The sequence below is a fragment of the Melozone crissalis genome, unplaced genomic scaffold (genome assembly GCF_028551555.1).
Source record: "Melozone crissalis strain CALT ecotype California unplaced genomic scaffold, PUWL_Pcris_2 ptg000090l_1, whole genome shotgun sequence".
Classification (NCBI taxonomy): domain Eukaryota; kingdom Metazoa; phylum Chordata; class Aves; order Passeriformes; family Passerellidae; genus Melozone; species Melozone crissalis.
This window is the reverse complement of record NW_026535867.1, coordinates 6,078,314-6,094,869: the sequence shown is the minus strand read 5'-3', so window position 1 is coordinate 6,094,869 and position 16,556 is coordinate 6,078,314. Positions and strand designations below refer to the sequence as shown.

General features: G+C 37.9%; 1 protein-coding gene across 6 annotated transcripts in view; it reads right to left on the bottom strand.

The window, feature by feature from the left end:
• The window catches only part of DMD (dystrophin), a 1,043,683-nt gene that overhangs the window by 99,064 nt on the left and 928,063 nt on the right, over positions 1 to 16,556 (bottom strand). The gene's annotated exons all lie outside the window — the stretch shown is intronic.

Here is a 16,556-nt window from a genome sequence, read left to right as displayed (position 1 = left end):
CTCATTTGCCACACCACTGCTCAAGGGTCTGTCTGAGAATGAAGTCTGGAATGGAAAACAGAAGTCTGTCACAGATCCTTCCTCTCTGCCTGTCACTTTTGCAATAAACAAGGCTATCAACCCCTTGCAATTTAGGTAAATATTTCTAATGATGCTATACTTCAATTACTGCAAAGACCTAATAATCTAAAAAGATCTCCAAAGCTGATTTAAAAAAAGGTGAGTTACTTAACTGATGATTATAAGATTCAGCAATGCAAGAAACTAGTATTAAACTTAGATTTACAAAGAAATTAGAAAGAATGCTAGGCACAAAACCTTTTAGTTAAATGAAGAATACATTCTGGATTCAGTGAAAATTACTCCCTTTTTATGATGCTACTCTCTTCCACTGAATTTATCTGTGAAGATCAAATGGCAAATTTCTGCAAGATATTACAGTTCAGTAAGTATCTTCACTGCAGTAGGATATGGAAGTCTAAGAAAGAGAAAATGAACTGCTTTGGCATGCTGTATCTCCCAGAAAGCATCTGACAAGCCACCAAAAAATGGAAAAAAGTGGAATGAACCAGCACAGAAGGAAAATGAACTTGTGCTAGCAAAAAGGTGCTTCTGGAAAAGAAAGAGGTTGAACACCTAAGCATATAGGTAGATATTTCAGAACCTTAGAGTTACTGCAATCCCTTTCGGTGTTAAAGCCTTCCAAGGGCCAAACACCAAATGGTAACCCACCATGGGTAGTTTTTAGTTAATCTGAGAGTGATTTTCCTCAGGTGTATAAGTATTCACCGTTTTAAGGGTTTTCCAGTTCTGCAGGTTTCACTAGCGGAAGAATTAATCAATACTGCAAGGGCAAGTACTAGAGAGGAATCACTGTATGGAAATGTGCCCCATCTATTAAAATACAAGAATACCTTTCATGAAATGGATAATCCCCCCATCTTTTACAATGCACTAGAGTGTATTTACTCGTTAAAGACTCTCCTTTGCAAAATTATGCAAAATGAAGTATTTTAAGAAGATGAAGAGGAAAGAAAGAATATTCCTATGCCAAATTAAAACCCAGAGACATAACACTAGAGAACATTTAATTACCTCTGATCTGTGCCTGTTACTGAAAATCCAGGGTACTGCAAAGTAAACCAGCAGTCCTACTGACCTCACCCTGTTCATCCTCTACTTTCAGTAAGATCTTTTCCTCTTGCTTTGCTTTTCTTAACCCCTCTCTGCCTGCACACAAAATATTTGTTTCTAGAGGAAAACTGCTGTGTTCCCAGTATTGATGATGTGCTTTTCCTTGAACCAGACCTATGTGAGCAGGAAGTCTCGAGGTACATTTAGGAGATGCGGTGCTAAACTCCTTCTCAAACTGCAAAATATTGCTGCAATGTGCTTCCAGACAATTAAATCCTCTTTAAACTTTGAGGAAAAAAGGTTGCCAACCCCATCTCTTCCAGTAAAGGACTTTGGAGTATGCTTATAATCTGCCTTGGTCTCTTTCAGCAGGAGGTGCCATTTCTTCTCTCCTAAACTGTGCAAGACGAGATTGTATTTGAATATTGTTTCACTAGACATGATGTGTGCACTTGCATTGCAGTTCCTGAGAAGGGGGGATAATGATATTTAAATAGCATCACTTAACCACAAACCCAGCACAGAGGAGATGCACTCTCCATGTAATGGGAGGACTGACCATGTTTTGTTGTGCATGCGTCTTTTACAGATTCTCAGCAAAATCTGTTACTTGGTACAGATTCTTGAGTAGAAGTGACAGACTTTATATGAAACTGTACCATTGAGCAGCAGGCTGGCGAGGGATAAGTGTCGCTCGGGAAGTTAGATGTACACAGCTGTAGAGATTGTGAAATTCAACCTCTGCCCTGAAAAATAAATAACTTGACAAAATTGAGAAATTCTAGAACAGTGACATCAAAATGAATGTAATAATTTTACCTGTAATATATGGGTTTGAGCCTTTTCTATTCATGAATGACAAGTGAAGAAAAATCTTTTTTCGGAAACAAAAGCACAACAAAACATTTGCTGTTGCCCTGAATACTAATGATGGAAGACTGTTGCTATGGTGATGCTAATTTTAACGCTCTTGCCTGTGGACTTCATATGAACTGCCCGTTTTAACTTTTGCAAATGTCATTTACAAAATGAAAACCCATTAATGACTGGTGAGGGCACAATGTTCCACTTTAATTAGAATAATAAGGAATGCTGATGCACAAAGTACAGGTTTGTGAATTGCTACAAAGCCCACACTGTCAAAATTAATTACCGCTGATGGGGACTTTGTTCTAATTTTTTTTTCCAAAGGAAGCTTTAGAATAATACAACTGTAGCTTGACTTGAAGTTGAAAGCAGGCTCTCCTTTTAGTAGCAAGGTGGAATAAAGAGGTTTCTGAGACTGACAGTATAGTAAAAAACACAGCAGAGCTTAGAACTGTGACTGAGCCATACTAAAGGAGCACCAATTCTAGCAAAGGGGAAATGCAAGTGCCAATGCTGCCAGGAAAAAAAAAAAAAGTATTTTTCAGCTAAATACCAGCTCAGAGAAGCAGTTAGGATTTGAAAAATAGAGCTGGTATTTTTGAAGAATTTAAAAACAAAAATAAATTGAGTGGGTGCTGGAATATGATTCTGGTTAGGGGGGTATTGCTGTGACTGTTAAGTGCCGAGACAAGTAGGTGATGTTTAAGAAAACCCAGCATGATAGTAATAGTAATCTCTTTTTTAATGCACCAAGCCCTTGCAAATCATGAGCATACATCTGTCATGAGAAGGGAAAAAAAGTTGCAACCACCATTTCTAATTTGGGGCAATGTCTGAGCATATAAAATAGATGCTATGCTGCTAACAGCATGTCAGTGGTACTGACTGCAATGAGGAAAGCGTACTGCAATGAAAAGCATCACAGACAGCTGCTGAGAGTACATTTTACAGACTAATTGTTGTTATTAAATATCTCCATTGTAGCACTGCTTAGAGAATCTAATTTAGAGTTGAGATCCATTGTGTTGCATCCTGCACTAACAGAAAGGAAACTTGCCTTCCCTTGTGAAGAGCTGAGCTGGTGAAGGACTTGCTTTGTCTTTATGCTGCGTCTCTGGTTCAGTGTGAGACTGCTGGAAGTGTGACTGGTGTGAGGATGAATAGCTGTTAAATATTTTTCTAAATTCTCATTCATGGTAAAACATGGTTTAATGAGTAGCTGAACTTCTTCTTCTAGACTGGTATGAAATCCACTCTGAGTCTATTGGTACACTCCAGTGCTGATTTAAAACAGCCTGGCCAATTTTGCCCTTGAATTGTTGGCTATTGTGCAAGCCTCTGTACTTAAATACAGCTCTGCGCTCAAGATGGCTGGAATTTCATGGTATTGTGCTAAAGAGAAATGCAGCAAAAAATATAGATTTGACTGAGAACGGTCGTGTCTACCAAGTCTAAGTTTTTCTGCCCATGATTCTTTAAGAACTTGTTTTCCTCTTGCTGTTGGGTTTGTAACTGGGTGACCACTGAACAGCCCTGTCATCAAAGACCTTCTTCAGCAAGCACCCACTCTTCATACAGGGCTGTTCAGAGAGGGCTCGATGTTGAAAATGCCATTTTCTGTAATTTTTGCAGATAATAGCTGTATGCTCTGTGCTGCTGCTGAATGCAGCTGTACCTGGTGGGATGCACAGCCATGGGGCAGCTGGCTGCTCTTGAGAGCCAGTGGGCTCAGGGCTAATCCCCACTTCTGCAGGACCTTGCCCTGTGATATATTATCTCAGAACAAGAAGGGACAAGGCTCTCTGCTACTCAGTAGGAAAAACCTTAGCAGCTAGCTGGAATTCAGAGGGAGCCAGAAGCAAACAGTAATTTACAAATATGGAACTGATGTGTGTTAACAAGCTGGCACTTGTAAATTGAAGTTTAGTAGCTTCCCAACACACAAAGGTTTAGAATTTATGGAATTAATCTAAAATAGAGGAAATAATTTGAGAGAACTGCTTCACAGAAAATTGTTTCTAAACACCATTACCAAAACAATTAGATTTTTACAGTTCATTCTCCAGATAAGAAAGTGGTATTTCTGACAATGTCAGTGCCTGCCAACAGTGATGGACAAAGAATTCAAGAGGTTTAAGTTAATGGAGCCTGCTGGCATGGAGACTTCTATGAGATCAAGATCACCTCAACATTCTTCAAGACAGATTGGACACCTGGATAGGAAAGGAATATTTTTGCTCCTTAAAATTCTCTTAATCCATATGAATGAGTAGGATGTAAAAAGTATGTGCCTTTTGTGCAGAGGTACAGTGAGACATCCAGTGGTTTGTAACCAAGCAATAAAGATACTCCAAACTGTAATCTGGAATTAGGTGATGCAAAGAGTAACAGTGCCTCCAACAACTTCTAAGTTTTTCTCACATACTTCATATTCCTTGCAATAAAATTTTTTGAGCTGTTACAATTGATTTTATGACTGTTGTTAAAAGAGTGAACACAGTATCTTTTAATGAGGCAATAATGGCTGAGGCTGAATTAGATCACTGCTAATCAGAGTGACTGAGTACCAAGTTAAATCCTCTCAAAAGAAGAGAATCAGAAAAAAATATATTTGCTTGGTGTTGGGAAAGGAGATAAATTATCTTAAGGACAGGCAACACTAAATATGTAAGCAGGCATAAAGTGCATGGGATAGCCAACAGAGGCAGCAAAACATTGTGTAAAATAATAGAAATGTCATCAGAGAAACACTGGTGTTTGAGAGAAAACATCTCTTTTGAGCTTAAGATTTAATAACCATCTAATGACAAGTGCTATAAACAGGAAAGAAAACTGTACTTAACAAATTTAGAAGTCATCAGCATAACTAAATGAAACAAAACTCTGAAAGGAGAGGTGAGAAAGTACAATAAAGAGGGTGGTGGGCTGGAGGCAGAGTTTCCAGTGGGAAGACTGGCTCTGCAAAGGGAGCATAAGAAAGAAGACACAGAAGAAGCAAACAGTAAATTATTACAAGGGAAAGCCTGAGAGCAAGCCAAGAGAAGGCATGAAAGGACAGCAGCAAGAGGGTTTGTTGAAAGTGGTGGAATGACCTAGAAGAAAGTGAACACTGAAAAGATTCTTGGAACTGGACGGCAGGAAATTGTTAGTGACCTTATTAAGAGCTGTTTTAAGGAGAAAATGGAACAGAAGCTAGAAATGACTGGGCAGGAAAAAAAACATGTACTGGAAAAAGACACAAATTCCAAGAAGAAGGAGGGCAATGTTCTGCATATTGAGCAGTGTCAGAAAAAAGATTTGTTTTGTTATATCAAGGACAGTCCTGAACAGAAGTTTCCATGTAAGGAAAGAAGGACCAGATAAGCTTCAAAGAAAATACATCACTAGAAATCTAAAGTCCTAAACAAGTCATTTTGATATGGTCCAAATGTCTAAGAGACTGAAGAAGTTAAGCAAATAGACTTGTTCTCTAATGTCCAGCTACTTGATGTCCCAGGTGTCATTCTTCTAATTTCTTGTTGTGAAATATACCATCTGTAACTTGCTATTACTTCAAAGAAACTTGTTGCAAACAAGACTTTTCTCCTTCAAACAAATAGTGCTTTTCAATTCTACTTCCCTCACTGTGACAAGCGCTTTTCTCTGAATTCCTGCTGCTGAGCAGTACTATGGCAGCCACTTGATGAATATGCTTTCCTTTGCTGGGGACAGACCATATGGTTTATTACTGGTTGAGTAGTCCTTCTCTTTTTTCCCCCCACAAATTTCTAAATAGTGTTCACAAAAAATCCTTCCAAAACAACAAAAACCCCAAACCCAAAAACTTCCCAAAAAACCCAAACAAAAACCTCCCAAAAACCACAAATGAAAACAGAAACAAAAACCATAAAGAAACAAAAAACACATAAGCAAGCAAACAAACAAAAACCCCCAGAAAACCAAAATCCAAACATATTGAAATTGGAGATTATTGAGATTTGTACCTGTTATAACTTTAGTTTAGGGCTACTTCAAGAAAATTATATAATCTGAATCCAAACAAAATTTGGAGCTGTCTAATATGGTTTTCAGTTACCTCTGAAAGTACAGAATATGGCTGTCACTTGGAGCCAGCTTTTCCTTTGTGCTTCACAAAGGCCATTACAAAACACACAGAAATTTTTCAGTTATAAGTGCAAGCCCTCTATACTGATTGAAACCATCATTGTGGGTTTTATATTAAAAAAAAAATCCAAAGCCTATAGGTTTGGTTGGTGGATATCTCTGAATGCTAGTTCAGCTACAGAGTTTAGTTTTATGTTTTAAACTGTAAAATTTCAGAATTATTTTTTAATGAACTTGAATTTGCAATGTCTTACAGGAGACATTGAATATCAACACTGTGCCATGAAAGCAAACGTTAATAGTAATTGACTATGTTTTTATAGTCAAGGAACAGCAAAACACAGCAAAAAAGGAATTGAACATCATGCAGTAGCTAAAAGCTGATTAATATACACAAAAGTATTTCACATTAGAACTTCTCATTTACTAACAAAATCTGCTCAGTAAAATTGGCAACTGCAGTATGACTGGAGCTGGTGATAAAATGGAAGTAGAGGATGCTTTCAAGCACAGAAGTAAATGCAAATTAATGACATGCAGCACTGTAATCAAGATGTAAGAAAAACTATCATAAACCTAGGCTTCTTTACTTCAGAACTTCTCTGAGTTTAGCTGTTTAATCATATTTATCAAATGCAGTACATGATTTATACAGTCTAGGGATTCTTAGCAAACAGGGTTAAAAAAATCCTCACTGGTGAGAATTTTGCTTTAAACACTTTTCAAATTGTTCCTTGACTATTTGAGCAGAGGGAGTCCCAGGAGTAACAGAATGCATATGTGTGCACATAGTGTATTTTTTGACATTAGAATTCCTATCAAATTTGCATTTTTAGACCTTCAAGTGAACCCTTCATTGAGGGAATATTTACCTATGAGTTTGTTTCATATTGTTATTCTCTCTGTGTTTATATCTGAAACTAAATTACACACTGGTTTCCTTAGGGACATATCCAGTCTTTATGGCTGTATCCTGTTTACTGCAGCTGCTGCTGTTGCATCAAGTCATATTTGCAATTGCTTTCACTTTTTTCTATGTTTTCAAAACAGGTGCACAGGTAAGGTCACCAAAGAGCATTGCCATTGATGAAGTCCTAAAGTCAAAAGCAATTAAGCAGACTTAAATTGAAGATGAAACAGTAGATAAAAATCACTGATGTGGGAGGACATATGCAGCTTCTGATTTTCTAACGCAGGTGCAGTTTTTCTGCGTTTCAGCATGCAGCAGGATCCGTTCACTTTTTGTCGCATTCTTTACCATGTTAAATTGTGTATCCCATTGCTTATAGAACCTCCAGGATGGCAAATGGTGGATTGGAAAATAGTGCTTGGAAACAAAAATTATTTTAGTATGTCAGTATTTTTAGTATTTCAGTATTTTTATTCAACTGAGAGTTAATTCCTTTTTATTTATCTTCCTCATATTTTTTTATTCCATATTTTCAGGTCAATACATTTTTATGACCATATACCCTTTAGCAAACACCTCCTTGAGATGTCTATGACCAAGCTCCTGCTGCAAAAGTGTCTCTTATTCATTACCAAAATATAACACCCATGCCTCAACTAGAAAATCTTTGGGATATGATTACAATCTTATCATGGTTCTCCATGTTGCTTGTATTGATGAGGTGTTTGTATGAAGTTATCTATGCCCATGCCAAACTAAATTTCTAGCTACTCTTTCTTTACATTTTAATTCCATGCCTGTAACATTTCTTTCTAGCAGTTTTTCTTGGTATGCTTCACACAGGGTGTCATAACCCTCAAGCATTAAAAGTTTTACAACATTTTCTCCAATAATGCAGCTTCTAAGAAAAAAAATTGAGTTGAATTTGTTGAAAAATGAAGCACAGAAAATGTATCTTTGCCCCTCTACTCTTGTATTAGCTCTGCAGTAGTGAACAGAAAAAATACCTTGATAAAGAAAACAAGGAGACAAGTACATAATAAAATTCAAAAGGCAATCTGAGTTATTTACTAGCCAGATATCTAATACTGAAACATTGAAATAATAGAAACTTTTCTAGCAGACATCTAGATAAATATAAAATACATGAATGACACTGTATGATCATGATTTAAAATATTTAGATTTCTTAAAAAACCTTTACCTACTGCATAAAAAATTTAACATTAAAGGCCACAACTCAAAAGACCATTAAATTTCATTAACATAATAGTGCATAAGTTCACATTATAAAGTGTGAAGTACATCAGTGAAGAATAAAACTCATACCAATAACTTTGAACATATTTACAGCAACCTTAATTCTTAGTAATTTATTGCTGTACTGAGTTTGTGCTCCCCTCAAGCTCCCAAAGTAACACCTACATATGGCATTTATGCTAACAAATTTTGGTCCTGCTGAGAAAGAGGAGGGAGGACCTTGACACACAGAGTGGGTAGGTGATAAGGAGCAATGTTTGACCTCTACTCACTATTCTATTCTGTAGGCAGCACTCAGTGACCCTGCTAGGCTTGTTATATAAAGGGTGCTGCTTCTGTTGTGCCATAATCTCATTTTCTGAGCTCAACTGCCATGGAAAATGCAATGCCATGAATGCTTGTGTTACAAAAATTACTTGTAAGAAAAGCAATTCATTCAGAGATGAGATGCATTTTTTTATGGTTTGTTTTTCTTAAATTATCCAGCCAGAGATTTCCTAATATAAAAGTTTATCTGATGAATATTTGAAATTCAAAACAAATAAGTAGCATGCAGGAGGCTGCCAAATAATGAGAAATAAGCAAAATGAATGTAGATTATTTGGTCATTCTTAACCTATTCATTAGAATATTTCCTTAAGTCTAACTGCAACCTTACTGATGTTCATGCAGTTCTCAATTACATCATTTTATGTGTCCCTTAGAATCTGTAGGTCCTAAATGTAGTATATACACAAACTAGTTCTCAAGATTTAATGTCTGAAGATAAGGATATCACAGGACTGATGTGCAACACAGAACTGATTTCAGCTATTACTTGACAAGAATAAAAGAAAATCATTGAAAGGCATTCCATTAGGAGAAAAATGGGTCCAATAATCCATAATCACGATGCAGTAAGTAAAGACTAAACAAATCTCTCATGGCAAGAAGTGTTTGTAAAGACAGGTGGAGAATATTCTGAAAAATACATATTTACTGCAGTCAGCAGGAGAGCTGGCGTCTTAGAAGGTCAGAGAAAGAACAGATTCAAGAGCAGTTCAGCAGGATCCATGAATTAATTTTGTAAAAGAATCCAGGAAATACCTGACCTTGCCCAGACAGACAGGCCACTTAGGGAAAGAGGAAGAGCCCAGCTGGCATGGCATGGCTGATTATTGCACTCTCAGTGTGCTCTGGGTTGCTGCATGGCCTCAGGTGCCCACATGAGAACGTTCCTCAGTCAACCAGAGCTGTGCATCCACAGCAAACGGAGCTGGAAATGTGAATCACACCTGGCCATACCCACTGCTTCCTCACTGGTGTTCAGACCTTTCCTAAAGCACAATTAGAAATTACACTCCTGCCATATTTTAGACTGATGAGACCACAAAGAAGACAAAAAAGATACAGTAGGTGAAGCAGGATCAATTTAATGCTGACTCCCTTATTATATGGATGGAGTTTTTCTTATGTGAAATAAAGAAATCATCTTATTTGTGGAGCTGGCTGCATGAGAAGGGACACTGGACCAAGGGCAATGCAGGCAATGGATGTGACAAGTGCTGCTTTGGAGAAGCTGTCAGTCTTTGGAGAAAAAAAAGGAAGAATGAGACTTCTTGATATAACACAAATATGTAAGGAATCTGAGATATTGTTCCCCATTTCCTTGAATATTACATTGGACAGTTGTCAGAAGTCATCTCCTCTTTGTCTGTCATCTAAATTAAGTACGTAATTGATCTTTAAAAAAAAAAAAAAGGAAAATTCTGACAGGCAAATCTTTCTATTTTTTTTCTTAATGTGTCTAATCTTTTCAAGTTCAAAGCATTCCAGTGGAAATCAAACACAATTCCTATTTTAGAATCCTGCTTATTAAGCACACTGTTTAAAAGATGGGCTTTGAGTAGATAGCAATACATTTTAGCTATCAAGAGCAGCTGTAAAATCTACTTTTTAATGGAAGATTTGGCATATACTCTATGAAACAGGACCATATTGTATAGATGTCGCTCAACTTTGTAAAGCTTATATTGGCTTTGTAATTTTTCATTCATTTACTTCAGTTGTTAAGTGCAGCCAGGCTACATTTAACAACTGGAGTAAAATGAAGCTAATAGAAATGAAGTAAAATTCAAGCAAAAATCACATTCAGCTTACAATAAATGTTACAACTTCAGCTAAAATAAAAGTAAAATATTTAATGTTATGTAATTATATTCTGCTACATTATAAATACATGAACTCTTTTGCACACTAACAAAAGTTTACTTTTTCACACTATTGCCTATAAGAACAGTTCACATATTAATCTCCTAGTTCCAGAGCTGGAAAGCAATGACTAGCTACATTTAATAGATTTTAAATGTTGATATGTTCCCTTTAATTAGGAAAATAAGAAAGTCAGATTCCATCCAAAATTCTTACCCAGCTCATTACCTGCATAACACACCTTAAGATTTAACCTACCCCTCTGTAATGCTTAACACTACATACTCTTCATGAGCATTTGCAGTGAATGGATTTGAGAACAAAGCTAAAGAGCTTTACTCTCCACTTAACCATGGGCAGGGTCCCATCAAGAGCACCAGGTGCTGTGCAGGCACCCAAGGAAGCCGCTCTCCACCCTCCACCACAGGCACTGTGTTTATGGAGGGAAAGCATAAACACTCACTCTGCCCCAAACCAGAGGCTACAGCCCTGCCCTCAGCTCCATGCTAGCATGCACTAAAATTGCTGCTGAGTACTTATAATTCATTTAAAAACAAATTAAGTCCCCTTCAGTTGGTTCTGTGGCGAGGGCAGTAACTCCCTGCTGACAGATGGTAATGAGGAGCAGACCCACGGTATCTTCTCTGAGTGCTCCCGCTCAGTCAGCAGGAACACATCTGTTTATAAACTCTGCTTCCATTATAAAGGTAGTTAAAGGCTCAAGATTTCTCATTTATTTACACTCTGAGTTTAAATTTTAGTGACAAGTTTTGGAACCAAGGCTTCACAACCCTACAAATCATAAAGAAAATCTCTGCGCTTGGACAAACCTCGAAGAAATATCATTTAGGTTTTTATGCCAGACAGCATGAGAATTTACATCACATAAAGGCAAACTGAAAAGTATTGTACTTTTTCTTTCCTTCACAATAGTTTCAATTTTGCTATGTAGAGTTCAGAATTGAAAGACAGGAAAAAACCATAATAACTATGCTTTTGAGATGCGAAAATAATACTTTTTTTTTTTGTATTTGGTAGATAGGTTAACTGTTAGCCATACACATGGTTTTCAAAGCTTGCTCACAGCTTCACTCACTGCATATACATAATCATACATTATTTATTTATGGTTCTCCATGTCTCTCTCTGCTCTGTCTGAAAGATATTTCCTACTTCCTTTTGTGCCTTGTACTTATCTACATTCTGCAGAAGAAACAATTAACCCAAGTGATTTTCTCAGAACAGCATTTCTTCGCTTTTTATCTTAGCAGAATTTAACTCAGATACATTCATTTATCCTGTCTCTAAGTTGAACAAAAGGAAAAGAATCATGGCTTTAATCTGTTTGCTTTTACAATGAAAACTCAGGGGTCTTAGCTTTTTTTTTTCTGTGTTGAAATTCTGCATGGTTAAACAACAATTGAAAGGGAGATTAAAAAATAAGACAACAAAGAAGTATGTTTATAGAAACTGGCCTGCTAGATCTCCAGTGTGACATAGGAAAAGAATGAAGGATCTAAAACTAGTAAAAAATGTATGTCACAAGCTGATGCATTAAATGCAAATCAAATATTCTCATAGGAAACTACAATGTGGAAGAGAGTGAGCAAGTGGAGATGCCTTGTCCTTGGAGTTAGCTCGCTGCATAGATAATTTGTAGAGAGAGGCTCACATGGATCTTCTCAAGGAGCCAACGCTCCTGAGTATCCAGCTTTGTCCTCAGCAGGACAAAGTTCAGTGAACTGCTATAATCTGTATAAGAAAATAAGCTTGGCTGGGAAATAACTTGGAAGGTTTCCTTTGTGGGAAGCACTGAGATGAAAGACTACTGTATTTTTGCAGAAGCATTTTAAATCCTTCAAAAGAATGGGCACAGCAAGAGGGTAAGAAGACAGACACTATTAACTGGCAAGCTAGATACACGGAGGAAGAATAATGTCAAAGATTAGTACAAATATAGAAGTCACACCTACTAGATTTCAACACATTCCCGATGGCAGGACTACTGAATATTCTTTTAGAGAAAGGATGTTGCAGACTTCAATCCCACTCCTCTTCTTTAATCTGAGGCAACAGAGATCTCCTAACACTGAGTAATGGGCAAGTGTGCAGAGCAGAGGATGAGACACACGAGAGATGCAAACATGGTTCAGAGCAGAGCTGCTTGTCCCCTTGTGCCCTGGGAGGACAGACCCTGCAGAGGGATTGGGTCCTGCAGCATGACCAAATATTTCTTCTGGTGCTGCAAAATGGGAAATAGACACTTGATTTTGTTACCTGTCACTGCTTGAGAGCAGCTTCTTTCTCTGTTTGATTGGAAGATAAGAATATGCAAGTGCATGCATGCACACGTGAGATCCCTTTCATCAGGGGTGAGCTCTGCTAAAATGTGATCTAACCTGAGTTACAATGTAAAAATCTGCAGCCTCCCTACCTTTATTATCTGCCTTTTTTAGAATTTGAGACTTTTTTTAAATCTTTAGACACATATTCAGTTGTCTTTGAGGTGTGCATTTCTTCCATTTGCTTTTCAGATTGCTAATGTAGATTAATTGCCTGTTTTGTCTTCTAAAAACTTAAATTTAGAAATTTTAATGAATACCTAAAGCATTAATAAAGAGTACAGACATGCCTGTGCCTGCTTCTTCCTTTCCATTTTCTAGGTTGCACTGCAGTAAAAGCAGGATCAAGGTCTTCAAAGAACAGGACTGATTAAACTGAAAACTATATTTTTATAGTCCTCTCCTTCTGTAATCTAATGAAACCTTTACATTCTGTACTAGACACAAGGAATAAATCAAGGAGAAAAAAGATCAAAACAAAAAGGGTTGGATAGAATGTGTTTTCAAGCAATTTTATGTGTTTTCCTTCAGAGGCAAAGCAGAGGGTTTTTTAACTCAGTAGCACCTCATGGTCTGAGCCAGTGCTCAGTGCCCTGGCAGCTATGACCACCTGCAGCTTGGGATACTTCTGCTGTCCTGGAACACAAAAACTACATTTCCTCAGTTTGCTGGGGAAGAAAAAGCTGGGGCTGAAGTTCTGGTCTAGCTTGTCATCTCCATAAGGAGGGAAGCACATGAAAGGGTGGAGGGAAATGCAGCAGCTGATGCAAGGCCATTGAAAGGCAATTTCCATGAGGCTGACACTGGGCCAAGAAAACATCCAATGCCAGACACCAGGAACAGCTGAAGCAGGTTGCACACTGTTGATAATTATATTGTCCATGGCAATGTTGCCTATCCAAATACAATTTGAAACAAAAAAAACCCCAAAACCAACTGGTGTGAATAAGCTCAAGAGGGAATTATTGAAGCTTTAGAAGCAACTAGTTGCTACAGATTAATCAGCTGTATACAAATGTAATTTTAACCAGGAAAATCACAGGTCTTGAAGATATCTAACCATAAATAAACATTGGTGCTGAAGACTTAGCATGAAGTACTGCCTGATTTACAGATTATTGAGTGCAATATCATCACAAATGAGAAAGTGATGAGATAAAAACATTTAAGCATCAAGGGAAAACCAGATAAAATGAAAACCAGTAAAATGTGTAGCAAATCTGGTTGATGAAGAGGGCTAACACTAATATTCTAATATTGATGACAGAAAGAAAATTATATAAACATGAAAAAATGCTACCTGTATTTTCTTAGCTTTCATGAATTTCTTTTAGAGAATTAACAACTAATAGAAAAGTAATGCCTCAAAGACTAAAAAAAAGAGTATGTTTATTTTAAAAGCCAAAAAGGAACAGAAAATAATTTTTTTGTTTGTAAATATGCAATATGAGTGATGAGAATGAATGAAAAACAAATGACTGAGGATAACTGGAGAAGGCAATAGATATATTGATATATCAGCTCAGTAAGATGCATTAAAACTTGACCGCTTTGTTTTACATCTTAAGGACAGCAAGTTTTTCTATAAAAGATGTGGCTAAATTAAAACTTTAATTAAACTAGTAATGGTAATGTATGACAGATATGCTTGACCCCTTAACCAAACTATCAGTAATTTGGTACAGGCTCCAAAGCAAGTAAAGACCTGAGCTGTATCCAGGCCAAGAACTCCTCTAGAAGCTCCCAAAGGGGCAGAGTGACCCAGAGAGTATCGAAGCACATGAGCTTGGAACAGGGATTGTGTGAGTCATGCCTGCACAGCAGGTGGCTTTTCCAAGGGTCTTTTATCAAAGAACAAAGAGGGCTGTGGGTACAAGGAGGTACACACATACCCTTCCTCCTGTGTTAAAGCTGACTACAAGCCAACCCCTTCTGACAGCCCCAGGGAGGCACCTCAGGGAGCTCTCCCTGCTGGGCAGCGTGGCTGCAGGGCAGGGACCTCCCCTTGCCCTGGGACAGCTCTCAAGGTCACTCCTTGAGGCAGAGACCCTTCTACAAACAATCAATCTTTGGATGAGTCCAAATTCTCTAAACTGCAACTGGACTGCAGAGCAGTGACTCTCCCTGGAAATGGGACTCCTTTCAAGGACTGGGATTCCTTACCTGAGACTAAGGAATCCTTCCTTACCCAAGGCAGAGAGACCCCTTACTTATGGATCCTTGGTAAGTGGCTGGTAGCATGCTGAATAAATATTAATGAAATCCATGCAGTTAATTCCTTTAGACATATGCCATTGTCCAAGTCTGAGACTAAGTCTGGACCTAGCCACAGCTGAGCTCCACCAGGACTGTAGAAAGCAAGAGGGTCTGCTCTGAAACTCATGACCCATTGGGAGGGTCTCCCTTACCCTTTGGCTCTTTGGTCAATATATAAATAATTTGAAATAGATTTGAACTTGATTTTCCTTTGTATAACGTAGTAACTAATAGAGTGAACCTTGCTGTTGAACTTTACTAAGATGCACTTTTATAAATTGATATTAAACCCACACTTGTTAATACCTCTGACACTGATCCTTCAGGCAATCTGAATCACTCATTTGTGACAAACTAGAGCAGTTGGCAGGATCCTAAATCAGGATCCACAGCATAATGCTACAACTGTTTATGGCTATTAAAATGGTCCTCAAAGTCAACAAAATAAAAATGTTTTTTTTGAATTTGTAAATGGCCTAGAACAGAAGACTAAAAAGGAGGAAGGAGTAAGCAAAGAGAGTATTGACCATTTTAGCCAGTTACCCCTGGCTGCTGGGTGTGAGCGGCACAGACAGAGGTGCCAAGCACAGCATAAAGTGCATTCCTGCCTACTTCAAGCATTGCCAATCTCCCCTGCCCATAATGGCAAGTCATGCCATGTGAAAGAGAAAAGGAGGATCTTCACCTTCATGTTAGTGCCATAAACTGAGTCTTACATGGCAGAGCTTTGACTTTCTTTCCAGCCTGTCTCTGGTAGACTGCCCCTCCTTCTTGACGGAGCCTTCCAGTTTCTTTGTGACTGTTCCATTATTCACAGCCAAATGCAAACACCAGAAAACTTACAAGCTTAATGCAACAGTAAACCAGCTTAGCCAGGTACAACTGAACCTCTGAACTGCACCACAGAGTTTTCTTCATGCATATCTTGCTTTAAGGCTGCTGTGGAAGTTCACCCTCTTGTGAAAGTTGCAACTGAGGTGCCACTGCAAGAGCCTTCTGTAACCAAACGGCTTCAGGGAAACTGGTTGAGCTTGCAAAGTGTTTAGGGAGTATAAAGAGGAGCCATGGGAATAGGTGTATTAAACAACACCCATGCCTTTGTTACTTGCACTACAGTGTTTATAGCTGGTATTGCATCACCTGTTTCCTTGAGAAGTAGGATAAGCAGTTCAGAGCACATGTTACAGGTAGAGAACTCAAAAGAGAGGAATAAAATGTATTAAACCATCTTTTTTGTTGTTGTTGTCGAGTGGTGGCTCTGCTTAGGGCATGAGAAGCAGGTAGGTATTTCCAAATTGTGATTTTTTAAAAAATGTTCTTTGCATTTGTTGTGCAGACATATCTTTTAAAGCAAACTAGCTTAATTTTGGAGCTAAACTCAAAAAGATTAGGCTTTAGGGACTGGTTGCCCCTCGTAATTCCTCAGCTATGGACTTTACCAAGTAGTGTTCCTAAAGGAATTCATAGTACTAAGTATGTGCATTTAAAACCAT